Source organism: Anomaloglossus baeobatrachus, unplaced genomic scaffold (genome assembly GCF_048569485.1).
Source record: "Anomaloglossus baeobatrachus isolate aAnoBae1 unplaced genomic scaffold, aAnoBae1.hap1 Scaffold_3263, whole genome shotgun sequence".
Taxonomy (NCBI): Eukaryota; Metazoa; Chordata; class Amphibia; order Anura; family Aromobatidae; genus Anomaloglossus; species Anomaloglossus baeobatrachus.
Genome location: NW_027442651.1, coordinates 1 through 26,429, shown reverse-complemented (window position 1 = coordinate 26,429; position 26,429 = coordinate 1). Strand labels below are relative to the sequence as shown.

At 48.4% G+C, this 26,429-nt stretch overlaps 12 non-coding genes and 2 pseudogenes across 12 annotated transcripts; all 14 read right to left on the bottom strand.

Moving 5' to 3' along the window:
• Nucleotides 1-862: 862 nt before the first annotated feature.
• Nucleotides 863-1,053, bottom strand: LOC142270282 (U2 spliceosomal RNA). The gene has a single exon (XR_012735599.1). It is a non-coding gene; the product is annotated as a U2 spliceosomal RNA (small nuclear RNA).
• A 1,387-nt stretch (nucleotides 1,054-2,440) lies between these two features.
• On the bottom strand, nucleotides 2,441-2,631 carry LOC142270281 (U2 spliceosomal RNA). Its single transcript, XR_012735598.1, has one exon. It is a non-coding gene; the product is annotated as a U2 spliceosomal RNA (small nuclear RNA).
• A 1,387-nt stretch (nucleotides 2,632-4,018) lies between these two features.
• Nucleotides 4,019-4,209, bottom strand: LOC142270280 (U2 spliceosomal RNA). The gene has a single exon (XR_012735597.1). It is a non-coding gene; the product is annotated as a U2 spliceosomal RNA (small nuclear RNA).
• Nucleotides 4,210-5,596: 1,387 nt separating this feature from the next.
• On the bottom strand, nucleotides 5,597-5,787 carry LOC142270279 (U2 spliceosomal RNA). The gene has a single exon (XR_012735596.1). It is a non-coding gene; the product is annotated as a U2 spliceosomal RNA (small nuclear RNA).
• A 1,387-nt stretch (nucleotides 5,788-7,174) lies between these two features.
• Nucleotides 7,175-7,384, bottom strand: LOC142270269 (U2 spliceosomal RNA; annotated as a pseudogene).
• Nucleotides 7,385-12,824: 5,440 nt separating this feature from the next.
• On the bottom strand, nucleotides 12,825-12,914 carry LOC142270273 (U2 spliceosomal RNA; annotated as a pseudogene).
• Nucleotides 12,915-14,301: 1,387 nt separating this feature from the next.
• Nucleotides 14,302-14,492, bottom strand: LOC142270278 (U2 spliceosomal RNA). The gene has a single exon (XR_012735595.1). It is a non-coding gene; the product is annotated as a U2 spliceosomal RNA (small nuclear RNA).
• A 1,387-nt stretch (nucleotides 14,493-15,879) lies between these two features.
• LOC142270277 (U2 spliceosomal RNA) lies at nucleotides 15,880-16,070 on the bottom strand. The gene has a single exon (XR_012735594.1). It is a non-coding gene; the product is annotated as a U2 spliceosomal RNA (small nuclear RNA).
• Nucleotides 16,071-17,457: 1,387 nt separating this feature from the next.
• On the bottom strand, nucleotides 17,458-17,648 carry LOC142270274 (U2 spliceosomal RNA). Its single transcript, XR_012735593.1, has one exon. It is a non-coding gene; the product is annotated as a U2 spliceosomal RNA (small nuclear RNA).
• A 1,387-nt stretch (nucleotides 17,649-19,035) lies between these two features.
• Nucleotides 19,036-19,226, bottom strand: LOC142270323 (U2 spliceosomal RNA). The gene has a single exon (XR_012735636.1). It is a non-coding gene; the product is annotated as a U2 spliceosomal RNA (small nuclear RNA).
• A 1,387-nt stretch (nucleotides 19,227-20,613) lies between these two features.
• LOC142270311 (U2 spliceosomal RNA) lies at nucleotides 20,614-20,804 on the bottom strand. The gene has a single exon (XR_012735625.1). It is a non-coding gene; the product is annotated as a U2 spliceosomal RNA (small nuclear RNA).
• A 1,387-nt stretch (nucleotides 20,805-22,191) lies between these two features.
• LOC142270299 (U2 spliceosomal RNA) lies at nucleotides 22,192-22,382 on the bottom strand. The gene has a single exon (XR_012735614.1). It is a non-coding gene; the product is annotated as a U2 spliceosomal RNA (small nuclear RNA).
• A 1,387-nt stretch (nucleotides 22,383-23,769) lies between these two features.
• On the bottom strand, nucleotides 23,770-23,960 carry LOC142270287 (U2 spliceosomal RNA). Its single transcript, XR_012735603.1, has one exon. It is a non-coding gene; the product is annotated as a U2 spliceosomal RNA (small nuclear RNA).
• A 1,387-nt stretch (nucleotides 23,961-25,347) lies between these two features.
• LOC142270267 (U2 spliceosomal RNA) lies at nucleotides 25,348-25,538 on the bottom strand. The gene has a single exon (XR_012735589.1). It is a non-coding gene; the product is annotated as a U2 spliceosomal RNA (small nuclear RNA).
• Between the last annotated feature and the right edge of the window lie 891 nt (nucleotides 25,539-26,429).

Sequence of the window (26,429 nt, the reverse complement as noted above, 5' to 3'; positions counted from 1 at the left end):
TTTTCTAGGCAGCAGCGCTATTGTGATGTCATCGGGGGGCATTGTGACAAGCCGCCAGTGTTCCGTCTCTTCATGTTGTGCACAGTTCAAACGGAAAATACATCAACAGGCAGACTACAGAAAAGCTTACTATCAAAGGTTAGAGGGGGGCTTTCTCAGAGGGCTTTTTACAGTTTTTCTATTCCCAATTAGCCGTTTAAGTGTACTTATTGAAAGTAGTAATTCTTTCATAGGCCGCCCTTTCTTAGTATTTGACGTTCCTTATATTGCGGTATGAGGCTTCGCAGTAGGTTGCAAACATTCATCACCCATGACTGTCCCCAATTGAGCTCAGAAGCTCAATGTCTATCATGACCTCTCTTTTAGAATGTCCAAGAGCAAGCAAACTATTCCTCCAGGAGAGGGCGCCAACAGACTACTAAAGAGATCATCATTACTCAAAGAAAACCCCAAAAACCAATGCATGATAGGAATAAACAGGTAACTTTCTTTGGAGTGGAAGCGGAGAGATCGCACCAGATGCCAATTCTAGATGTTATCACACCTGTGGTCACTGCAGCAGCAGGTGAATCCACTTTGTCCAAAAGGGATCTATTCCATTCAATTGCAAATGATCTAGATAAGACAGAGAACTGCAGCACGGGGACATAGCCGAGTTGGTCAGGTTGAGTGGTGATGAGTTTGCTATTTGGATGAATAAAGAAAGTCAAAAGTGTGAAAGATAAAAAACAAAAGGAGGAAGTGTGAAAAGTGAATGGGCCAAATTGAGGTGCATATGAAGACGTATGCTTTCTTCCAATTCATTAAATCGGGCTAATATGAATCAGGTGAATTGAGTTCTGCTTTTGGAAACTGGGTTAAGAAGGGGTGCACCGTTCCTGGAGGTACTGCAATACCAGGTCAATGCGTGGAGTGGACAGAGCAAGCTCTTTTTCCATCTCCCTGTTCTAAAAATCCATTTAATATATGGTCCCCAGATAGGGGACGTATCAGATATTAAACTGATAAGAACAGATACTACACTTGATCTTAGCCAAAAGGCCGAGAAGCGATAACCAGAATTGGTTTGGGCCTCGAGTGGCACCCTGGCCTATGCCGGACACATCTTAGGGAGAGAGAGCGAGAGGGAGACAAACCCACGCCTACACAAGACATTTTGTCACCCAAGCCAACCCTTGAAAAGGCTGCTTTGCAGAGCCAAAACAAGAAGAATGGTGCGTTTTGCAGCCGCCGCCCACTGCAATGAATCTGAATAACTCCTCCTTTAGGGCGCAAGCAACTCCCCTCCCCCTTGCAGTCTTTCCAATTCACGATACAAAAAGACGGACAGGACAGGTTGCCTGACTTTCCGTCACTGCCACCCTTTGCCATCCTTACCCGTAGAAAGCCCTTTCATCATCCCCAAACCCTAATCTTTTCCCTTTCCTTCCCAGCCCCCAAACCCTGCCCTCTGTACCTTTCTCACCACCCGCTTCCCTTCTCCTGTCATCCCCCTACCACCCGGGAAAAAAAGAGATTGCCCCCTCCTTCCACTAGCCCACCCTCCCACCCAAAGAACAACTTCTTCTGCGCAGCTTGTTTTCTAGGCAGCAGCGCTATTGTGATGTCATCGGGGGGCATTGTGACAAGCCGCCAGTGTTCCGTCTCTTCATGTTGTGCACAGTTCAAACGGAAAATACATCAACAGGCAGACTACAGAAAAGCTTACTATCAAAGGTTAGAGGGGGGCTTTCTCAGAGGGCTTTTTACAGTTTTTCTATTCCCAATTAGCCGTTTAAGTGTACTTATTGAAAGTAGTAATTCTTTCATAGGCCGCCCTTTCTTAGTATTTGACGTTCCTTATATTGCGGTATGAGGCTTCGCAGTAGGTTGCAAACATTCATCACCCATGACTGTCCCCAATTGAGCTCAGAAGCTCAATGTCTATCATGACCTCTCTTTTAGAATGTCCAAGAGCAAGCAAACTATTCCTCCAGGAGAGGGCGCCAACAGACTACTAAAGAGATCATCATTACTCAAAGAAAACCCCAAAAACCAATGCATGATAGGAATAAACAGGTAACTTTCTTTGGAGTGGAAGCGGAGAGATCGCACCAGATGCCAATTCTAGATGTTATCACACCTGTGGTCACTGCAGCAGCAGGTGAATCCACTTTGTCCAAAAGGGATCTATTCCATTCAATTGCAAATGATCTAGATAAGACAGAGAACTGCAGCACGGGGACATAGCCGAGTTGGTCAGGTTGAGTGGTGATGAGTTTGCTATTTGGATGAATAAAGAAAGTCAAAAGTGTGAAAGATAAAAAACAAAAGGAGGAAGTGTGAAAAGTGAATGGGCCAAATTGAGGTGCATATGAAGACGTATGCTTTCTTCCAATTCATTAAATCGGGCTAATATGAATCAGGTGAATTGAGTTCTGCTTTTGGAAACTGGGTTAAGAAGGGGTGCACCGTTCCTGGAGGTACTGCAATACCAGGTCAATGCGTGGAGTGGACAGAGCAAGCTCTTTTTCCATCTCCCTGTTCTAAAAATCCATTTAATATATGGTCCCCAGATAGGGGACGTATCAGATATTAAACTGATAAGAACAGATACTACACTTGATCTTAGCCAAAAGGCCGAGAAGCGATAACCAGAATTGGTTTGGGCCTCGAGTGGCACCCTGGCCTATGCCGGACACATCTTAGGGAGAGAGAGCGAGAGGGAGACAAACCCACGCCTACACAAGACATTTTGTCACCCAAGCCAACCCTTGAAAAGGCTGCTTTGCAGAGCCAAAACAAGAAGAATGGTGCGTTTTGCAGCCGCCGCCCACTGCAATGAATCTGAATAACTCCTCCTTTAGGGCGCAAGCAACTCCCCTCCCCCTTGCAGTCTTTCCAATTCACGATACAAAAAGACGGACAGGACAGGTTGCCTGACTTTCCGTCACTGCCACCCTTTGCCATCCTTACCCGTAGAAAGCCCTTTCATCATCCCCAAACCCTAATCTTTTCCCTTTCCTTCCCAGCCCCCAAACCCTGCCCTCTGTACCTTTCTCACCACCCGCTTCCCTTCTCCTGTCATCCCCCTACCACCCGGGAAAAAAAGAGATTGCCCCCTCCTTCCACTAGCCCACCCTCCCACCCAAAGAACAACTTCTTCTGCGCAGCTTGTTTTCTAGGCAGCAGCGCTATTGTGATGTCATCGGGGGGCATTGTGACAAGCCGCCAGTGTTCCGTCTCTTCATGTTGTGCACAGTTCAAACGGAAAATACATCAACAGGCAGACTACAGAAAAGCTTACTATCAAAGGTTAGAGGGGGGCTTTCTCAGAGGGCTTTTTACAGTTTTTCTATTCCCAATTAGCCGTTTAAGTGTACTTATTGAAAGTAGTAATTCTTTCATAGGCCGCCCTTTCTTAGTATTTGACGTTCCTTATATTGCGGTATGAGGCTTCGCAGTAGGTTGCAAACATTCATCACCCATGACTGTCCCCAATTGAGCTCAGAAGCTCAATGTCTATCATGACCTCTCTTTTAGAATGTCCAAGAGCAAGCAAACTATTCCTCCAGGAGAGGGCGCCAACAGACTACTAAAGAGATCATCATTACTCAAAGAAAACCCCAAAAACCAATGCATGATAGGAATAAACAGGTAACTTTCTTTGGAGTGGAAGCGGAGAGATCGCACCAGATGCCAATTCTAGATGTTATCACACCTGTGGTCACTGCAGCAGCAGGTGAATCCACTTTGTCCAAAAGGGATCTATTCCATTCAATTGCAAATGATCTAGATAAGACAGAGAACTGCAGCACGGGGACATAGCCGAGTTGGTCAGGTTGAGTGGTGATGAGTTTGCTATTTGGATGAATAAAGAAAGTCAAAAGTGTGAAAGATAAAAAACAAAAGGAGGAAGTGTGAAAAGTGAATGGGCCAAATTGAGGTGCATATGAAGACGTATGCTTTCTTCCAATTCATTAAATCGGGCTAATATGAATCAGGTGAATTGAGTTCTGCTTTTGGAAACTGGGTTAAGAAGGGGTGCACCGTTCCTGGAGGTACTGCAATACCAGGTCAATGCGTGGAGTGGACAGAGCAAGCTCTTTTTCCATCTCCCTGTTCTAAAAATCCATTTAATATATGGTCCCCAGATAGGGGACGTATCAGATATTAAACTGATAAGAACAGATACTACACTTGATCTTAGCCAAAAGGCCGAGAAGCGATAACCAGAATTGGTTTGGGCCTCGAGTGGCACCCTGGCCTATGCCGGACACATCTTAGGGAGAGAGAGCGAGAGGGAGACAAACCCACGCCTACACAAGACATTTTGTCACCCAAGCCAACCCTTGAAAAGGCTGCTTTGCAGAGCCAAAACAAGAAGAATGGTGCGTTTTGCAGCCGCCGCCCACTGCAATGAATCTGAATAACTCCTCCTTTAGGGCGCAAGCAACTCCCCTCCCCCTTGCAGTCTTTCCAATTCACGATACAAAAAGACGGACAGGACAGGTTGCCTGACTTTCCGTCACTGCCACCCTTTGCCATCCTTACCCGTAGAAAGCCCTTTCATCATCCCCAAACCCTAATCTTTTCCCTTTCCTTCCCAGCCCCCAAACCCTGCCCTCTGTACCTTTCTCACCACCCGCTTCCCTTCTCCTGTCATCCCCCTACCACCCGGGAAAAAAAGAGATTGCCCCCTCCTTCCACTAGCCCACCCTCCCACCCAAAGAACAACTTCTTCTGCGCAGCTTGTTTTCTAGGCAGCAGCGCTATTGTGATGTCATCGGGGGGCATTGTGACAAGCCGCCAGTGTTCCGTCTCTTCATGTTGTGCACAGTTCAAACGGAAAATACATCAACAGGCAGACTACAGAAAAGCTTACTATCAAAGGTTAGAGGGGGGCTTTCTCAGAGGGCTTTTTACAGTTTTTCTATTCCCAATTAGCCGTTTAAGTGTACTTATTGAAAGTAGTAATTCTTTCATAGGCCGCCCTTTCTTAGTATTTGACGTTCCTTATATTGCGGTATGAGGCTTCGCAGTAGGTTGCAAACATTCATCACCCATGACTGTCCCCAATTGAGCTCAGAAGCTCAATGTCTATCATGACCTCTCTTTTAGAATGTCCAAGAGCAAGCAAACTATTCCTCCAGGAGAGGGCGCCAACAGACTACTAAAGAGATCATCATTACTCAAAGAAAACCCCAAAAACCAATGCATGATAGGAATAAACAGGTAACTTTCTTTGGAGTGGAAGCGGAGAGATCGCACCAGATGCCAATTCTAGATGTTATCACACCTGTGGTCACTGCAGCAGCAGGTGAATCCACTTTGTCCAAAAGGGATCTATTCCATTCAATTGCAAATGATCTAGATAAGACAGAGAACTGCAGCACGGGGACATAGCCGAGTTGGTCAGGTTGAGTGGTGATGAGTTTGCTATTTGGATGAATAAAGAAAGTCAAAAGTGTGAAAGATAAAAAACAAAAGGAGGAAGTGTGAAAAGTGAATGGGCCAAATTGAGGTGCATATGAAGACGTATGCTTTCTTCCAATTCATTAAATCGGGCTAATATGAATCAGGTGAATTGAGTTCTGCTTTTGGAAACTGGGTTAAGAAGGGGTGCACCGTTCCTGGAGGTACTGCAATACCAGGTCAATGCGTGGAGTGGACAGAGCAAGCTCTTTTTCCATCTCCCTGTTCTAAAAATCCATTTAATATATGGTCCCCAGATAGGGGACGTATCAGATATTAAACTGATAAGAACAGATACTACACTTGATCTTAGCCAAAAGGCCGAGAAGCGATAACCAGAATTGGTTTGGGCCTCGAGTGGCACCCTGGCCTATGCCGGACACATCTTAGGGAGAGAGAGCGAGAGGGAGACAAACCCACGCCTACACAAGACATTTTGTCACCCAAGCCAACCCTTGAAAAGGCTGCTTTGCAGAGCCAAAACAAGAAGAATGGTGCGTTTTGCAGCCGCCGCCCACTGCAATGAATCTGAATAACTCCTCCTTTAGGGCGCAAGCAACTCCCCTCCCCCTTGCAGTCTTTCCAATTCACGATACAAAAAGACGGACAGGACAGGTTGCCTGACTTTCCGTCACTGCCACCCTTTGCCATCCTTACCCGTAGAAAGCCCTTTCATCATCCCCAAACCCTAATCTTTTCCCTTTCCTTCCCAGCCCCCAAACCCTGCCCTCTGTACCTTTCTCACCACCCGCTTCCCTTCTCCTGTCATCCCCCTACCACCCGGGAAAAAAAGAGATTGCCCCCTCCTTCCACTAGCCCACCCTCCCACCCAAAGAACAACTTCTTCTGCGCAGCTTGTTTTCTAGGCAGCAGCGCTATTGTGATGTCATCGGGGGGCATTGTGACAAGCCGCCAGTGTTCCGTCTCTTCATGTTGTGCACAGTTCAAACGGAAAATACATCAACAGGCAGACTACAGAAAAGCTTACTATCAAAGGTTAGAGGGGGGCTTTCTCAGAGGGCTTTTTACAGTTTTTCTATTCCCAATTAGCCGTTTAAGTGTACTTATTGAAAGTAGTAATTCTTTCATAGGCCGCCCTTTCTTAGTATTTGACGTTCCTTATATTGCGGTATGAGGCTTCGCAGTAGGTTGCAAACATTCATCACCCATGACTGTCCCCAATTGAGCTCAGAAGCTCAATGTCTATCATGACCTCTCTTTTAGAATGTCCAAGAGCAAGCAAACTATTCCTCCAGGAGAGGGCGCCAACAGACTACTAAAGAGATCATCATTACTCAAAGAAAACCCCAAAAACCAATGCATGATAGGAATAAACAGGTAACTTTCTTTGGAGTGGAAGCGGAGAGATCGCACCAGATGCCAATTCTAGATGTTATCACACCTGTGGTCACTGCAGCAGCAGGTGAATCCACTTTGTCCAAAAGGGATCTATTCCATTCAATTGCAAATGATCTAGATAAGACAGAGAACTGCAGCACGGGGACATAGCCGAGTTGGTCAGGTTGAGTGGTGATGAGTTTGCTATTTGGATGAATAAAGAAAGTCAAAAGTGTGAAAGATAAAAAACAAAAGGAGGAAGTGTGAAAAGTGAATGGGCCAAATTGAGGTGCATATGAAGACGTATGCTTTCTTCCAATTCATTAAATCGGGCTAATATGAATCAGGTGAATTGAGTTCTGCTTTTGGAAACTGGGTTAAGAAGGGGTGCACCGTTCCTGGAGGTACTGCAATACCAGGTCAATGCGTGGAGTGGACAGAGCAAGCTCTTTTTCCATCTCCCTGTTCTAAAAATCCATTTAATATATGGTCCCCAGATAGGGGACGTATCAGATATTAAACTGATAAGAACAGATTTTTTTTTTTGATTTAACAGCATCTTTATTATCATGCACTACTCACAAAAAGGTAACAAACCGTGTACAGTGCCGCAGCCCCGTACACACAGAAATATACAATCCTTCTTACATAGCCATAGAGTACGACGCACTAAACTATACATCACGCTCCTATGCTTATCCATAACACTCAAGCTGAAAGAAAAAGTTAGACAATAAATAACGACGAACCGGCGATTGGGGGATGGGGGTAGGGGAAAAGGGGGATAGGGTGGGGAAATCACAGGCCCGAAGCTTTATTGAAAGACGCACATAACGGGAAAAGGAGGGAGGGGGCATGGAAGAGGTCTAAACCTCCTCCTCGGCGCTGTCGTCCGGACTGTCCATGATGGAATAGTCTCTGAGCAGGCTGTGGATCAGCCTGCGGCAATCCTGGATAGACATCCTCTCCCTCTTCAAGATGAGCCGGTTCCTGGCGACCCAAATAGCGTCCTTAAAGCAGTTCATAAGGCGCCAAGCCTCCTGGATGGCTCCAACGGTGTGAGTCCCAGGGAAGAGTCCATAAAGTACGGAATGGTACGATAGGCTCCCTCTGGGGACGGAGTTCCTCAGGTCATCCTCCAGGGCAACCAACAGGCGCTGTGCGAAACGGCAGTCCCAAAAGGCGTGCAGCGATGTTTCCTCCACGAAGGGGCACCTTGGGCAGTACCGGGTTTTGCACAGGTTCCGGGCGTGCATGAATGACCGGACGGGCAGTCCGCCCTGTATCGCCATCCATGACAAGTCCTTGTGCCCGTTGGTCAATCCAGCCGATGACACGTTTGTCCAAACAGTCTCCAGTGTGTCGTGATGAAGTCCTGGAATGTTCTCCATTTCGTCCTTGGCTCTGATGAGTTTGTGGATAGTCTTTGGCTTCCACAAATCAGGCTTGAGTCCCTCCAGTTGGTGTTCCCTCACAAACCGAACCACGTCTCCGTAGAACCATGGCGCCGTCCAGTTGTAGGGGAAGGAGCTGTCCCACTTGTCCCAGCCTAACCGTCTCCAAAGGGGGAGCAGGAAGAAGCGAGACATGGACCCACCCGCGGAACCTCTCTTGACTCGCAGAGTTCGGCGAACGCAGTCACATACGAAGGAGGATCGCAGGAGGGTGGGGATATCGGGTACGCCCTTCCCACCCTTGCGAGGATCCTTGTACATGATGCTCCGCTTTACTCTGTCCATCTTGGATCCCCAGACAAAACGAAACACCGTCCTGGTAATGGCCCTGCACACGGTGGCAAGGGGGGGCCAGGCCTGGGCCGTGTACTGCAGCACGGGCAGTACCTCGTTACGCAGGACCAGTGCTTTGCCCTCACAGGTGAGGCGTCTGAGGCTCCACAGACCGATCCGTTGGGTGATCTTGGTCAAGCGTTCCTCCCAGGACTTGAGGGCTGCTCCTTCCTTCCCGAACCAGACTCCAAGAACCTTGATGAAATCCGGCTGGATGCTGAAGGGGAAGGGGGCGGAAGAGGCCGGCTGCCAGTCCCCGAAGAGCATGGCTTCCGACTTCCCGCAGTTGACTTTGGCTCCCGAAGCCCGTCCGAAGGTCTCACAGGTCTGGACGAGGGTGTCGACTGAGCGCCGGTCCGCGCAGAAGACGGTCACGTCGTCCATGTAGAGCGAGCACTTGACCTCGAAGCGTTCTGGTCCTGGTGCGGTGATCCCTCTGATCTCTCCATTCCGCCGGATAGCCTCTGCAAAGAGTTCTATAACACAAACAAAAAGAAGAGGTGACAGAGGACAGCCTTGTCTGACCCCTGAGAGGACCGGGAAGGGGTCAGTCTTCCAGCCGTTTACCAACACCGAGCTGTGAATATCAAAATACATTAGTTGGACATACAAGCAAAACATGTTACCCAAACCTAACCTGTGCAGAGCTTTGCCCAGGAACTCATGGGAAACACGGTCGAAGGCCTTTTCCTGATCCAACGAGATCAGGGCTGCGTGCACCCGGCGGGCTTTGATGTACTCGACCGTGTCCCGCATGAGAGCCAGGCTGTCTGCGGTGCGACGTCCGGGGATGCCGCAGGTCTGATCCGGGTGGATGATCCGTCCGATAACAGTCTTCAATCTCGTTGCCATCGTCTTGGCCAGGATCTTGTAGTCGACGTTCAGAAGGGTGATGGGACGCCAATTCTTCAGGTCGCACCTCTCTCCTTTACGCTTGTACAGGATCGTGACCATTCCTTCCCTCAGAGATGGAGGCATTCTGCCCTCCACCACCATCTCCTCATACAGCCCTAACAGGTCCGGACAGATTAGGTCTCCCAGCGCTACATAGAGCTCTGCTGGGAGGCCGTCACTGCCCGGTGTCCTGCCAGAACTAAAGGATTTGGCGGCCGAGAGCAGCTCGTCCACCGTCAGAGGAACATCCATGGCCGCCGCGTCTGCAGGGTCAAGATGGTTAGTGATACCTGACAGGAACTTATCGGCGGCCTCGGGGTCAGTAGTCTTGCGGGCGTAGAGTTCGCTGTAGAAGTCGCTGACGACCTTCATCACGTTCTCTTTCCCGCGTCGCATGCTGCCACTCTCGTCTCGTAGTTCATTCATGGGCGTGTGACCGGCGTGGAGTTTCCTGAAAAAGAACGAGTTACATTTCTCACCCTTCTCCAGGTTCTCCACTTTGGAACGGAAGACAATTCGCTCGGACTCCTCCTCGAAGTGCCTTTTCAGGCTCCTCTTAGTCTCCTCCAGCTCCTCTCTCACGTCCCAGCCGCATCGAAGAAGGTCCTGCAGGGAACGCAGCTCACGCTGGAGTCTCCTGAAGTCCCTCCTCTTCAGACCCGCCTGTTGTTGACTCTTTGCCTGAAAGAAGAAACGGAACTCGAGTTTAACGTATTCCCACCAGTCAGAAACAGACTGGAAGCCCGCCTTGTAGGCCCGCCACGTGGAGTAGGCAGCTCTAAGCTCCTCCAGAATCTCACCCTTTTCCAGCAGAGAGCAGTTCAGCTTCCAGGAGCCCGGGCCAATGGGGAAGCCATGGCCCAGCACACCTTGAAAGTGAATGGCTCTGTGGTCAGAGAAGAAGCAGGGGACCATCGAGTGCCCACTCCGCCCAACCGCCCGAGAGGTAAACACAAAGTCAATCCTGGAACGCAGCGAGCCATCGGATCGGCACCATGAATAGTTCACGGATCCGTGTCCGATGGAGCCAACAACGTCCACAAGAGAGGCTTCGGTCACCATCTCAATGAGCAGTTTGGATGTGACGTCCAACTTGGCAGCCGTTCCAGAACTGCGTCCATCCTCCTCAATCGGGCAGTTGAAATCCCCGGCCATCACTACCGTCCTGGCAGTAGCGAGCTGAGGGCGCAGGGCTTGGAGGAGCTCCAGTCGATCGCTCTTCACAGGAGAAGCGTACACATTGATGAACCTGACAGGTTCTCCCGCCCAGGTGCCATCCACGAGCAGTAACCTGCCGCAGACGATTTCCTGAACAGAGTCCAATGTGAAGGCGCTTCCCCTGATCAGCACGGCGACCCCCGCGGACCTACAGTCGCCTCCGCCGGACCAGTAGGATGGGCCATGGGTCCACTCCCTGGCCAGATGGTTGAAGGACCTAGAGGAGGGAAGGGAGCATTCCTGCAGGAAAAATACATCACTAGACTGAGTGTTAAGGAACGCAAAAATTGTCTGACGTCGGAACTTGTCTCTGATGCTCCTAACATTAATGGAAAAGGTGTTAATGTTAGCAGTCATTGGAGGAAAGAGAAAGTTAGCGCAGGCGGTGTGCCTTAGTTACCACTCCGGTCGGGCGGTTCTTCCTCTTTGGCACCTGCTGGTAAGGGTATCTCCAGCAGACCCTCTTCTTCTAGCTGATCGAGCAGGGATGGTGCCTCAGTGGCTTCCGACTCCTCCATTTCTTCTTCGGCCACAAGGGACTCCACCATCTGCTCCAACACGTCCGGTTCTGGGAGGAGGCCATCCTCCTCTTCCTGGGGTGGATTGGGATCCACAATGAACAGCTTGGAAGGTTCTGCGACAGGACTATCTTCCACCTTCCTTTTCCTTTGGCCTGTACCTGAGGAGACAAGAGCTGGAAAATCCTCCTCGGTGAAAAGTGCAAGAGTGCTGAGGTCCTCTGCTCTCATGGTCTGGGGAGGGAGAGTGGGCTTTGGGGGGGGGGTGAGGAGACCAACTGAGGAGTAGGGAAATGAGGTGGAGGTAGTGGAATCCTCAGTAGGGTTGGCCGGGGGGGGAGGGGTTTGGACAGGGGTGGCAGGGGGGGGGACCAGGGAGGGGGCAACAGTTTTCTTACCCTTTTTCCTGGACTCCGTGGCTGCTGGGGCATCGGCTGGAGCCACGGTCGCCGGGTTCTTGGCCGCCTTGTCCTTGGCCTCTGTGGCCTTGGTCGTAGCTGCCTTGGTCGACGAAGCTGTGACTACCCGATACTGGGTCACCGCGGCAACCCTTGCCCAGGATTTCTCCCGCTGTGGGCAGTCCTTGTAAAGGTGGTCCGCCTGTCCACATAGGTTGCAAGTCTTCTTCTTTGGGCAGTCCTTGGAGCTGTGTCCCGTCACCCGGCAAACCCTGCAGGCGTCCTCCTTGCAGGTCTTCATCGAATGCCCTTTCCCGCCACATTTCCTGCAGTTGTGTGGCATGTCCGGGTAGTAGATGAGACCAAAGGAGTTTCCCAGAGAGAATGTCGGGGGCAGGTGCTGGAGACCATCCTCGGATGCTGGTTCCCTGTAGAGTCGAACGGTTACTGACCACTTACCCGTCCAGAATCCGTTGCCGTTAAGGATGTGGGATGGCTCCCTCACCACTGTGCAGAGACGTCCCAGGAACGTGGAGATGTCTCTTCCTGGGGTGTGCGGGTTCCGCATGGAGACCGTGATCCTCTTCTCATCCCTCTGTATAGGACAGGATCCTAAAAAAGAATGAAAAGGGGAGTCCGGCATCGCTGCGTTCATCGCCTCCCAGTATCTCCTGCAGGCATTCACCGTGGCAAAGGTTACCAGAAAAAAGCCAGTCATGAAGGTCTGGACACTCAGGGTTTCCGCCCTGGAGAAGCCCTGATCCAGAATCATCTTCTTGCAGAACACGTCGCTGGACATGTCCGGCAACCTACCATCCACCGCCTTTAGCTTCAGGGCGACCGTCTGCCGCATCCAAGGCTCCAGGGTTGGAGCCTTTTCAGGCGGCGTCCGGGCTCCCTCCGGCTGGCTGGCGTCGGAGGTAGGGGCCTCTTGGGCCGAAGAAGCCTCTGGATGAGCCTTCCTGGAGGTCCCTGGGTCCTGAGCCTTCTTGGCTGCCTTCTCTGGCTTGCTTGCCATGGCTGGTTCCTGCTTGAGTTCCCGGAGCTGGATCTTGGATTCTTCTCCGGGTGTCTTCTCCCGCTGTGCTCCTCCTCGAAGTTCCTCTGGTCTCCCCAAGTCTTCTCCGAGCCTTCGTCTTCTTGCTTCTTTCTGCCAAGCTCTTCTTCCGTCCGATCTCCCTCTTCCGGTCTCGGCTGGGCTTCGGAGCTCGTCTCCCTGATCGTATCTCGTCAAGTGTAGCTAGCTCAGTTTGTTCTGATAAGAACAGATACTACACTTGATCTTAGCCAAAAGGCCGAGAAGCGATAACCAGAATTGGTTTGGGCCTCGAGTGGCACCCTGGCCTATGCCGGACACATCTTAGGGAGAGAGAGCGAGAGGGAGACAAACCCACGCCTACACAAGACATTTTGTCACCCAAGCCAACCCTTGAAAAGGCTGCTTTGCAGAGCCAAAACAAGAAGAATGGTGCGTTTTGCAGCCGCCGCCCACTGCAATGAATCTGAATAACTCCTCCTTTAGGGCGCAAGCAACTCCCCTCCCCCTTGCAGTCTTTCCAATTCACGATACAAAAAGACGGACAGGACAGGTTGCCTGACTTTCCGTCACTGCCACCCTTTGCCATCCTTACCCGTAGAAAGCCCTTTCATCATCCCCAAACCCTAATCTTTTCCCTTTCCTTCCCAGCCCCCAAACCCTGCCCTCTGTACCTTTCTCACCACCCGCTTCCCTTCTCCTGTCATCCCCCTACCACCCGGGAAAAAAAGAGATTGCCCCCTCCTTCCACTAGCCCACCCTCCCACCCAAAGAACAACTTCTTCTGCGCAGCTTGTTTTCTAGGCAGCAGCGCTATTGTGATGTCATCGGGGGGCATTGTGACAAGCCGCCAGTGTTCCGTCTCTTCATGTTGTGCACAGTTCAAACGGAAAATACATCAACAGGCAGACTACAGAAAAGCTTACTATCAAAGGTTAGAGGGGGGCTTTCTCAGAGGGCTTTTTACAGTTTTTCTATTCCCAATTAGCCGTTTAAGTGTACTTATTGAAAGTAGTAATTCTTTCATAGGCCGCCCTTTCTTAGTATTTGACGTTCCTTATATTGCGGTATGAGGCTTCGCAGTAGGTTGCAAACATTCATCACCCATGACTGTCCCCAATTGAGCTCAGAAGCTCAATGTCTATCATGACCTCTCTTTTAGAATGTCCAAGAGCAAGCAAACTATTCCTCCAGGAGAGGGCGCCAACAGACTACTAAAGAGATCATCATTACTCAAAGAAAACCCCAAAAACCAATGCATGATAGGAATAAACAGGTAACTTTCTTTGGAGTGGAAGCGGAGAGATCGCACCAGATGCCAATTCTAGATGTTATCACACCTGTGGTCACTGCAGCAGCAGGTGAATCCACTTTGTCCAAAAGGGATCTATTCCATTCAATTGCAAATGATCTAGATAAGACAGAGAACTGCAGCACGGGGACATAGCCGAGTTGGTCAGGTTGAGTGGTGATGAGTTTGCTATTTGGATGAATAAAGAAAGTCAAAAGTGTGAAAGATAAAAAACAAAAGGAGGAAGTGTGAAAAGTGAATGGGCCAAATTGAGGTGCATATGAAGACGTATGCTTTCTTCCAATTCATTAAATCGGGCTAATATGAATCAGGTGAATTGAGTTCTGCTTTTGGAAACTGGGTTAAGAAGGGGTGCACCGTTCCTGGAGGTACTGCAATACCAGGTCAATGCGTGGAGTGGACAGAGCAAGCTCTTTTTCCATCTCCCTGTTCTAAAAATCCATTTAATATATGGTCCCCAGATAGGGGACGTATCAGATATTAAACTGATAAGAACAGATACTACACTTGATCTTAGCCAAAAGGCCGAGAAGCGATAACCAGAATTGGTTTGGGCCTCGAGTGGCACCCTGGCCTATGCCGGACACATCTTAGGGAGAGAGAGCGAGAGGGAGACAAACCCACGCCTACACAAGACATTTTGTCACCCAAGCCAACCCTTGAAAAGGCTGCTTTGCAGAGCCAAAACAAGAAGAATGGTGCGTTTTGCAGCCGCCGCCCACTGCAATGAATCTGAATAACTCCTCCTTTAGGGCGCAAGCAACTCCCCTCCCCCTTGCAGTCTTTCCAATTCACGATACAAAAAGACGGACAGGACAGGTTGCCTGACTTTCCGTCACTGCCACCCTTTGCCATCCTTACCCGTAGAAAGCCCTTTCATCATCCCCAAACCCTAATCTTTTCCCTTTCCTTCCCAGCCCCCAAACCCTGCCCTCTGTACCTTTCTCACCACCCGCTTCCCTTCTCCTGTCATCCCCCTACCACCCGGGAAAAAAAGAGATTGCCCCCTCCTTCCACTAGCCCACCCTCCCACCCAAAGAACAACTTCTTCTGCGCAGCTTGTTTTCTAGGCAGCAGCGCTATTGTGATGTCATCGGGGGGCATTGTGACAAGCCGCCAGTGTTCCGTCTCTTCATGTTGTGCACAGTTCAAACGGAAAATACATCAACAGGCAGACTACAGAAAAGCTTACTATCAAAGGTTAGAGGGGGGCTTTCTCAGAGGGCTTTTTACAGTTTTTCTATTCCCAATTAGCCGTTTAAGTGTACTTATTGAAAGTAGTAATTCTTTCATAGGCCGCCCTTTCTTAGTATTTGACGTTCCTTATATTGCGGTATGAGGCTTCGCAGTAGGTTGCAAACATTCATCACCCATGACTGTCCCCAATTGAGCTCAGAAGCTCAATGTCTATCATGACCTCTCTTTTAGAATGTCCAAGAGCAAGCAAACTATTCCTCCAGGAGAGGGCGCCAACAGACTACTAAAGAGATCATCATTACTCAAAGAAAACCCCAAAAACCAATGCATGATAGGAATAAACAGGTAACTTTCTTTGGAGTGGAAGCGGAGAGATCGCACCAGATGCCAATTCTAGATGTTATCACACCTGTGGTCACTGCAGCAGCAGGTGAATCCACTTTGTCCAAAAGGGATCTATTCCATTCAATTGCAAATGATCTAGATAAGACAGAGAACTGCAGCACGGGGACATAGCCGAGTTGGTCAGGTTGAGTGGTGATGAGTTTGCTATTTGGATGAATAAAGAAAGTCAAAAGTGTGAAAGATAAAAAACAAAAGGAGGAAGTGTGAAAAGTGAATGGGCCAAATTGAGGTGCATATGAAGACGTATGCTTTCTTCCAATTCATTAAATCGGGCTAATATGAATCAGGTGAATTGAGTTCTGCTTTTGGAAACTGGGTTAAGAAGGGGTGCACCGTTCCTGGAGGTACTGCAATACCAGGTCAATGCGTGGAGTGGACAGAGCAAGCTCTTTTTCCATCTCCCTGTTCTAAAAATCCATTTAATATATGGTCCCCAGATAGGGGACGTATCAGATATTAAACTGATAAGAACAGATACTACACTTGATCTTAGCCAAAAGGCCGAGAAGCGATAACCAGAATTGGTTTGGGCCTCGAGTGGCACCCTGGCCTATGCCGGACACATCTTAGGGAGAGAGAGCGAGAGGGAGACAAACCCACGCCTACACAAGACATTTTGTCACCCAAGCCAACCCTTGAAAAGGCTGCTTTGCAGAGCCAAAACAAGAAGAATGGTGCGTTTTGCAGCCGCCGCCCACTGCAATGAATCTGAATAACTCCTCCTTTAGGGCGCAAGCAACTCCCCTCCCCCTTGCAGTCTTTCCAATTCACGATACAAAAAGACGGACAGGACAGGTTGCCTGACTTTCCGTCACTGCCACCCTTTGCCATCCTTACCCGTAGAAAGCCCTTTCATCATCCCCAAACCCTAATCTTTTCCCTTTCCTTCCCAGCCCCCAAACCCTGCCCTCTGTACCTTTCTCACCACCCGCTTCCCTTCTCCTGTCATCCCCCTACCACCCGGGAAAAAAAGAGATTGCCCCCTCCTTCCACTAGCCCACCCTCCCACCCAAAGAACAACTTCTTCTGCGCAGCTTGTTTTCTAGGCAGCAGCGCTATTGTGATGTCATCGGGGGGCATTGTGACAAGCCGCCAGTGTTCCGTCTCTTCATGTTGTGCACAGTTCAAACGGAAAATACATCAACAGGCAGACTACAGAAAAGCTTACTATCAAAGGTTAGAGGGGGGCTTTCTCAGAGGGCTTTTTACAGTTTTTCTATTCCCAATTAGCCGTTTAAGTGTACTTATTGAAAGTAGTAATTCTTTCATAGGCCGCCCTTTCTTAGTATTTGACGTTCCTTATATTGCGGTATGAGGCTTCGCAGTAGGTTGCAAACATTCATCACCCATGACTGTCCCCAATTGAGCTCAGAAGCTCAATGTCTATCATGACCTCTCTTTTAGAATGTCCAAGAGCAAGCAAACTATTCCTCCAGGAGAGGGCGCCAACAGACTACTAAAGAGATCATCATTACTCAAAGAAAACCCCAAAAACCAATGCATGATAGGAATAAACAGGTAACTTTCTTTGGAGTGGAAGCGGAGAGATCGCACCAGATGCCAATTCTAGATGTTATCACACCTGTGGTCACTGCAGCAGCAGGTGAATCCACTTTGTCCAAAAGGGATCTATTCCATTCAATTGCAAATGATCTAGATAAGACAGAGAACTGCAGCACGGGGACATAGCCGAGTTGGTCAGGTTGAGTGGTGATGAGTTTGCTATTTGGATGAATAAAGAAAGTCAAAAGTGTGAAAGATAAAAAACAAAAGGAGGAAGTGTGAAAAGTGAATGGGCCAAATTGAGGTGCATATGAAGACGTATGCTTTCTTCCAATTCATTAAATCGGGCTAATATGAATCAGGTGAATTGAGTTCTGCTTTTGGAAACTGGGTTAAGAAGGGGTGCACCGTTCCTGGAGGTACTGCAATACCAGGTCAATGCGTGGAGTGGACAGAGCAAGCTCTTTTTCCATCTCCCTGTTCTAAAAATCCATTTAATATATGGTCCCCAGATAGGGGACGTATCAGATATTAAACTGATAAGAACAGATACTACACTTGATCTTAGCCAAAAGGCCGAGAAGCGATAACCAGAATTGGTTTGGGCCTCGAGTGGCACCCTGGCCTATGCCGGACACATCTTAGGGAGAGAGAGCGAGAGGGAGACAAACCCACGCCTACACAAGACATTTTGTCACCCAAGCCAACCCTTGAAAAGGCTGCTTTGCAGAGCCAAAACAAGAAGAATGGTGCGTTTTGCAGCCGCCGCCCACTGCAATGAATCTGAATAACTCCTCCTTTAGGGCGCAAGCAACTCCCCTCCCCCTTGCAGTCTTTCCAATTCACGATACAAAAAGACGGACAGGACAGGTTGCCTGACTTTCCGTCACTGCCACCCTTTGCCATCCTTACCCGTAGAAAGCCCTTTCATCATCCCCAAACCCTAATCTTTTCCCTTTCCTTCCCAGCCCCCAAACCCTGCCCTCTGTACCTTTCTCACCACCCGCTTCCCTTCTCCTGTCATCCCCCTACCACCCGGGAAAAAAAGAGATTGCCCCCTCCTTCCACTAGCCCACCCTCCCACCCAAAGAACAACTTCTTCTGCGCAGCTTGTTTTCTAGGCAGCAGCGCTATTGTGATGTCATCGGGGGGCATTGTGACAAGCCGCCAGTGTTCCGTCTCTTCATGTTGTGCACAGTTCAAACGGAAAATACATCAACAGGCAGACTACAGAAAAGCTTACTATCAAAGGTTAGAGGGGGGCTTTCTCAGAGGGCTTTTTACAGTTTTTCTATTCCCAATTAGCCGTTTAAGTGTACTTATTGAAAGTAGTAATTCTTTCATAGGCCGCCCTTTCTTAGTATTTGACGTTCCTTATATTGCGGTATGAGGCTTCGCAGTAGGTTGCAAACATTCATCACCCATGACTGTCCCCAATTGAGCTCAGAAGCTCAATGTCTATCATGACCTCTCTTTTAGAATGTCCAAGAGCAAGCAAACTATTCCTCCAGGAGAGGGCGCCAACAGACTACTAAAGAGATCATCATTACTCAAAGAAAACCCCAAAAACCAATGCATGATAGGAATAAACAGGTAACTTTCTTTGGAGTGGAAGCGGAGAGATCGCACCAGATGCCAATTCTAGATGTTATCACACCTGTGGTCACTGCAGCAGCAGGTGAATCCACTTTGTCCAAAAGGGATCTATTCCATTCAATTGCAAATGATCTAGATAAGACAGAGAACTGCAGCACGGGGACATAGCCGAGTTGGTCAGGTTGAGTGGTGATGAGTTTGCTATTTGGATGAATAAAGAAAGTCAAAAGTGTGAAAGATAAAAAACAAAAGGAGGAAGTGTGAAAAGTGAATGGGCCAAATTGAGGTGCATATGAAGACGTATGCTTTCTTCCAATTCATTAAATCGGGCTAATATGAATCAGGTGAATTGAGTTCTGCTTTTGGAAACTGGGTTAAGAAGGGGTGCACCGTTCCTGGAGGTACTGCAATACCAGGTCAATGCGTGGAGTGGACAGAGCAAGCTCTTTTTCCATCTCCCTGTTCTAAAAATCCATTTAATATATGGTCCCCAGATAGGGGACGTATCAGATATTAAACTGATAAGAACAGATACTACACTTGATCTTAGCCAAAAGGCCGAGAAGCGATAACCAGAATTGGTTTGGGCCTCGAGTGGCACCCTGGCCTATGCCGGACACATCTTAGGGAGAGAGAGCGAGAGGGAGACAAACCCACGCCTACACAAGACATTTTGTCACCCAAGCCAACCCTTGAAAAGGCTGCTTTGCAGAGCCAAAACAAGAAGAATGGTGCGTTTTGCAGCCGCCGCCCACTGCAATGAATCTGAATAACTCCTCCTTTAGGGCGCAAGCAACTCCCCTCCCCCTTGCAGTCTTTCCAATTCACGATACAAAAAGACGGACAGGACAGGTTGCCTGACTTTCCGTCACTGCCACCCTTTGCCATCCTTACCCGTAGAAAGCCCTTTCATCATCCCCAAACCCTAATCTTTTCCCTTTCCTTCCCAGCCCCCAAACCCTGCCCTCTGTACCTTTCTCACCACCCGCTTCCCTTCTCCTGTCATCCCCCTACCACCCGGGAAAAAAAGAGATTGCCCCCTCCTTCCACTAGCCCACCCTCCCACCCAAAGAACAACTTCTTCTGCGCAGCTTGTTTTCTAGGCAGCAGCGCTATTGTGATGTCATCGGGGGGCATTGTGACAAGCCGCCAGTGTTCCGTCTCTTCATGTTGTGCACAGTTCAAACGGAAAATACATCAACAGGCAGACTACAGAAAAGCTTACTATCAAAGGTTAGAGGGGGGCTTTCTCAGAGGGCTTTTTACAGTTTTTCTATTCCCAATTAGCCGTTTAAGTGTACTTATTGAAAGTAGTAATTCTTTCATAGGCCGCCCTTTCTTAGTATTTGACGTTCCTTATATTGCGGTATGAGGCTTCGCAGTAGGTTGCAAACATTCATCACCCATGACTGTCCCCAATTGAGCTCAGAAGCTCAATGTCTATCATGACCTCTCTTTTAGAATGTCCAAGAGCAAGCAAACTATTCCTCCAGGAGAGGGCGCCAACAGACTACTAAAGAGATCATCATTACTCAAAGAAAACCCCAAAAACCAATGCATGATAGGAATAAACAGGTAACTTTCTTTGGAGTGGAAGCGGAGAGATCGCACCAGATGCCAATTCTAGATGTTATCACACCTGTGGTCACTGCAGCAGCAGGTGAATCCACTTTGTCCAAAAGGGATCTATTCCATTCAATTGCAAATGATCTAGATAAGACAGAGAACTGCAGCACGGGGACATAGCCGAGTTGGTCAGGTTGAGTGGTGATGAGTTTGCTATTTGGATGAATAAAGAAAGTCAAAAGTGTGAAAGATAAAAAACAAAAGGAGGAAGTGTGAAAAGTGAATGGGCCAAATTGAGGTGCATATGAAGACGTATGCTTTCTTCCAATTCATTAAATCGGGCTAATATGAATCAGGTGAATTGAGTTCTGCTTTTGGAAACTGGGTTAAGAAGGGGTGCACCGTTCCTGGAGGTACTGCAATACCAGGTCAATGCGTGGAGTGGACAGAGCAAGCTCTTTTTCCATCTCCCTGTTCTAAAAATCCATTTAATATATGGTCCCCAGATAGGGGACGTATCAGATATTAAACTGATAAGAACAGATACTACACTTGATCTTAGCCAAAAGGCCGAGAAGCGATAACCAGAATTGGTTTGGGCCTCGAGTGGCACCCTGGCCTATGCCGGACACATCTTAGGGAGAGAGAGCGAGAGGGAGACAAACCCACGCCTACACAAGACATTTTGTCACCCAAGCCAACCCTTGAAAAGGCTGCTTTGCAGAGCCAAAACAAGAAGAATGGTGCGTTTTGCAGCCGCCGCCCACTGCAATGAATCTGAATAACTCCTCCTTTAGGGCGCAAGCAACTCCCCTCCCCCTTGCAGTCTTTCCAATTCACGATACAAAAAGACGGACAGGACAGGTTGCCTGACTTTCCGTCACTGCCACCCTTTGCCATCCTTACCCGTAGAAAGCCCTTTCATCATCCCCAAACCCTAATCTTTTCCCTTTCCTTCCCAGCCCCCAAACCCTGCCCTCTGTACCTTTCTCACCACCCGCTTCCCTTCTCCTGTCATCCCCCTACCACCCGGGAAAAAAAGAGATTGCCCCCTCCTTCCACTAGCCCACCCTCCCACCCAAAGAACAACTTCTTCTGCGCAGCTTGTTTTCTAGGCAGCAGCGCTATTGTGATGTCATCGGGGGGCATTGTGACAAGCCGCCAGTGTTCCGTCTCTTCATGTTGTGCACAGTTCAAACGGAAAATACATCAACAGGCAGACTACAGAAAAGCTTACTATCAAAGGTTAGAGGGGGGCTTTCTCAGAGGGCTTTTTACAGTTTTTCTATTCCCAATTAGCCGTTTAAGTGTACTTATTGAAAGTAGTAATTCTTTCATAGGCCGCCCTTTCTTAGTATTTGACGTTCCTTATATTGCGGTATGAGGCTTCGCAGTAGGTTGCAAACATTCATCACCCATGACTGTCCCCAATTGAGCTCAGAAGCTCAATGTCTATCATGACCTCTCTTTTAGAATGTCCAAGAGCAAGCAAACTATTCCTCCAGGAGAGGGCGCCAACAGACTACTAAAGAGATCATCATTACTCAAAGAAAACCCCAAAAACCAATGCATGATAGGAATAAACAGGTAACTTTCTTTGGAGTGGAAGCGGAGAGATCGCACCAGATGCCAATTCTAGATGTTATCACACCTGTGGTCACTGCAGCAGCAGGTGAATCCACTTTGTCCAAAAGGGATCTATTCCATTCAATTGCAAATGATCTAGATAAGACAGAGAACTGCAGCACGGGGACATAGCCGAGTTGGTCAGGTTGAGTGGTGATGAGTTTGCTATTTGGATGAATAAAGAAAGTCAAAAGTGTGAAAGATAAAAAACAAAAGGAGGAAGTGTGAAAAGTGAATGGGCCAAATTGAGGTGCATATGAAGACGTATGCTTTCTTCCAATTCATTAAATCGGGCTAATATGAATCAGGTGAATTGAGTTCTGCTTTTGGAAACTGGGTTAAGAAGGGGTGCACCGTTCCTGGAGGTACTGCAATACCAGGTCAATGCGTGGAGTGGACAGAGCAAGCTCTTTTTCCATCTCCCTGTTCTAAAAATCCATTTAATATATGGTCCCCAGATAGGGGACGTATCAGATATTAAACTGATAAGAACAGATACTACACTTGATCTTAGCCAAAAGGCCGAGAAGCGATAACCAGAATTGGTTTGGGCCTCGAGTGGCACCCTGGCCTATGCCGGACACATCTTAGGGAGAGAGAGCGAGAGGGAGACAAACCCACGCCTACACAAGACATTTTGTCACCCAAGCCAACCCTTGAAAAGGCTGCTTTGCAGAGCCAAAACAAGAAGAATGGTGCGTTTTGCAGCCGCCGCCCACTGCAATGAATCTGAATAACTCCTCCTTTAGGGCGCAAGCAACTCCCCTCCCCCTTGCAGTCTTTCCAATTCACGATACAAAAAGACGGACAGGACAGGTTGCCTGACTTTCCGTCACTGCCACCCTTTGCCATCCTTACCCGTAGAAAGCCCTTTCATCATCCCCAAACCCTAATCTTTTCCCTTTCCTTCCCAGCCCCCAAACCCTGCCCTCTGTACCTTTCTCACCACCCGCTTCCCTTCTCCTGTCATCCCCCTACCACCCGGGAAAAAAAGAGATTGCCCCCTCCTTCCACTAGCCCACCCTCCCACCCAAAGAACAACTTCTTCTGCGCAGCTTGTTTTCTAGGCAGCAGCGCTATTGTGATGTCATCGGGGGGCATTGTGACAAGCCGCCAGTGTTCCGTCTCTTCATGTTGTGCACAGTTCAAACGGAAAATACATCAACAGGCAGACTACAGAAAAGCTTACTATCAAAGGTTAGAGGGGGGCTTTCTCAGAGGGCTTTTTACAGTTTTTCTATTCCCAATTAGCCGTTTAAGTGTACTTATTGAAAGTAGTAATTCTTTCATAGGCCGCCCTTTCTTAGTATTTGACGTTCCTTATATTGCGGTATGAGGCTTCGCAGTAGGTTGCAAACATTCATCACCCATGACTGTCCCCAATTGAGCTCAGAAGCTCAATGTCTATCATGACCTCTCTTTTAGAATGTCCAAGAGCAAGCAAACTATTCCTCCAGGAGAGGGCGCCAACAGACTACTAAAGAGATCATCATTACTCAAAGAAAACCCCAAAAACCAATGCATGATAGGAATAAACAGGTAACTTTCTTTGGAGTGGAAGCGGAGAGATCGCACCAGATGCCAATTCTAGATGTTATCACACCTGTGGTCACTGCAGCAGCAGGTGAATCCACTTTGTCCAAAAGGGATCTATTCCATTCAATTGCAAATGATCTAGATAAGACAGAGAACTGCAGCACGGGGACATAGCCGAGTTGGTCAGGTTGAGTGGTGATGAGTTTGCTATTTGGATGAATAAAGAAAGTCAAAAGTGTGAAAGATAAAAAACAAAAGGAGGAAGTGTGAAAAGTGAATGGGCCAAATTGAGGTGCATATGAAGACGTATGCTTTCTTCCAATTCATTAAATCGGGCTAATATGAATCAGGTGAATTGAGTTCTGCTTTTGGAAACTGGGTTAAGAAGGGGTGCACCGTTCCTGGAGGTACTGCAATACCAGGTCAATGCGTGGAGTGGACAGAGCAAGCTCTTTTTCCATCTCCCTGTTCTAAAAATCCATTTAATATATGGTCCCCAGATAGGGGACGTATCAGATATTAAACTGATAAGAACAGATACTACACTTGATCTTAGCCAAAAGGCCGAGAAGCGATAACCAGAATTGGTTTGGGCCTCGAGTGGCACCCTGGCCTATGCCGGACACATCTTAGGGAGAGAGAGCGAGAGGGAGACAAACCCACGCCTACACAAGACATTTTGTCACCCAAGCCAACCCTTGAAAAGGCTGCTTTGCAGAGCCAAAACAAGAAGAATGGTGCGTTTTGCAGCCGCCGCCCACTGCAATGAATCTGAATAACTCCTCCTTTAGGGCGCAAGCAACTCCCCTCCCCCTTGCAGTCTTTCCAATTCACGATACAAAAAGACGGACAGGACAGGTTGCCTGACTTTCCGTCACTGCCACCCTTTGCCATCCTTACCCGTAGAAAGCCCTTTCATCATCCCCAAACCCTAATCTTTTCCCTTTCCTTCCCAGCCCCCAAACCCTGCCCTCTGTACCTTTCTCACCACCCGCTTCCCTTCTCCTGTCATCCCCCTACCACCCGGGAAAAAAAGAGATTGCCCCCTCCTTCCACTAGCCCACCCTCCCACCCAAAGAACAACTTCTTCTGCGCAGCTTGTTTTCTAGGCAGCAGCGCTATTGTGATGTCATCGGGGGGCATTGTGACAAGCCGCCAGTGTTCCGTCTCTTCATGTTGTGCACAGTTCAAACGGAAAATACATCAACAGGCAGACTACAGAAAAGCTTACTATCAAAGGTTAGAGGGGGGCTTTCTCAGAGGGCTTTTTACAGTTTTTCTATTCCCAATTAGCCGTTTAAGTGTACTTATTGAAAGTAGTAATTCTTTCATAGGCCGCCCTTTCTTAGTATTTGACGTTCCTTATATTGCGGTATGAGGCTTCGCAGTAGGTTGCAAACATTCATCACCCATGACTGTCCCCAATTGAGCTCAGAAGCTCAATGTCTATCATGACCTCTCTTTTAGAATGTCCAAGAGCAAGCAAACTATTCCTCCAGGAGAGGGCGCCAACAGACTACTAAAGAGATCATCATTACTCAAAGAAAACCCCAAAAACCAATGCATGATAGGAATAAACAGGTAACTTTCTTTGGAGTGGAAGCGGAGAGATCGCACCAGATGCCAATTCTAGATGTTATCACACCTGTGGTCACTGCAGCAGCAGGTGAATCCACTTTGTCCAAAAGGGATCTATTCCATTCAATTGCAAATGATCTAGATAAGACAGAGAACTGCAGCACGGGGACATAGCCGAGTTGGTCAGGTTGAGTGGTGATGAGTTTGCTATTTGGATGAATAAAGAAAGTCAAAAGTGTGAAAGATAAAAAACAAAAGGAGGAAGTGTGAAAAGTGAATGGGCCAAATTGAGGTGCATATGAAGACGTATGCTTTCTTCCAATTCATTAAATCGGGCTAATATGAATCAGGTGAATTGAGTTCTGCTTTTGGAAACTGGGTTAAGAAGGGGTGCACCGTTCCTGGAGGTACTGCAATACCAGGTCAATGCGTGGAGTGGACAGAGCAAGCTCTTTTTCCATCTCCCTGTTCTAAAAATCCATTTAATATATGGTCCCCAGATAGGGGACGTATCAGATATTAAACTGATAAGAACAGATACTACACTTGATCTTAGCCAAAAGGCCGAGAAGCGATAACCAGAATTGGTTTGGGCCTCGAGTGGCACCCTGGCCTATGCCGGACACATCTTAGGGAGAGAGAGCGAGAGGGAGACAAACCCATGCCTACACAAGACATTTTGTCACCCAAGCCAACCCTTGAAAAGGCTGCTTTGCAGAGCCAAAACAAGAAGAATGGTGCGTTTTGCAGCCGCCGCCCACTGCAATGAATCTGAATAACTCCTCCTTTAGGGCGCAAGCAACTCCCCTCCCCCTTGCAGTCTTTCCAATTCACGATACAAAAAGACGGACAGGACAGGTTGCCTGACTTTCCGTCACTGCCACCCTTTGCCATCCTTACCCGTAGAAAGCCCTTTCATCATCCCCAAACCCTAATCTTTTCCCTTTCCTTCCCAGCCCCCAAACCCTGCCCTCTGTACCTTTCTCACCACCCGCTTCCCTTCTCCTGTCATCCCCCTACCACCCGGGAAAAAAAGAGATTGCCCCCTCCTTCCACTAGCCCACCCTCCCACCCAAAGAACAACTTCTTCTGCGCAGCTTGTTTTCTAGGCAGCAGCGCTATTGTGATGTCATCGGGGGGCATTGTGACAAGCCGCCAGTGTTCCGTCTCTTCATGTTGTGCACAGTTCAAACGGAAAATACATCAACAGGCAGACTACAGAAAAGCTTACTATCAAAGGTTAGAGGGGGGCTTTCTCAGAGGGCTTTTTACAGTTTTTCTATTCCCAATTAGCCGTTTAAGTGTACTTATTGAAAGTAGTAATTCTTTCATAGGCCGCCCTTTCTTAGTATTTGACGTTCCTTATATTGCGGTATGAGGCTTCGCAGTAGGTTGCAAACATTCATCACCCATGACTGTCCCCAATTGAGCTCAGAAGCTCAATGTCTATCATGACCTCTCTTTTAG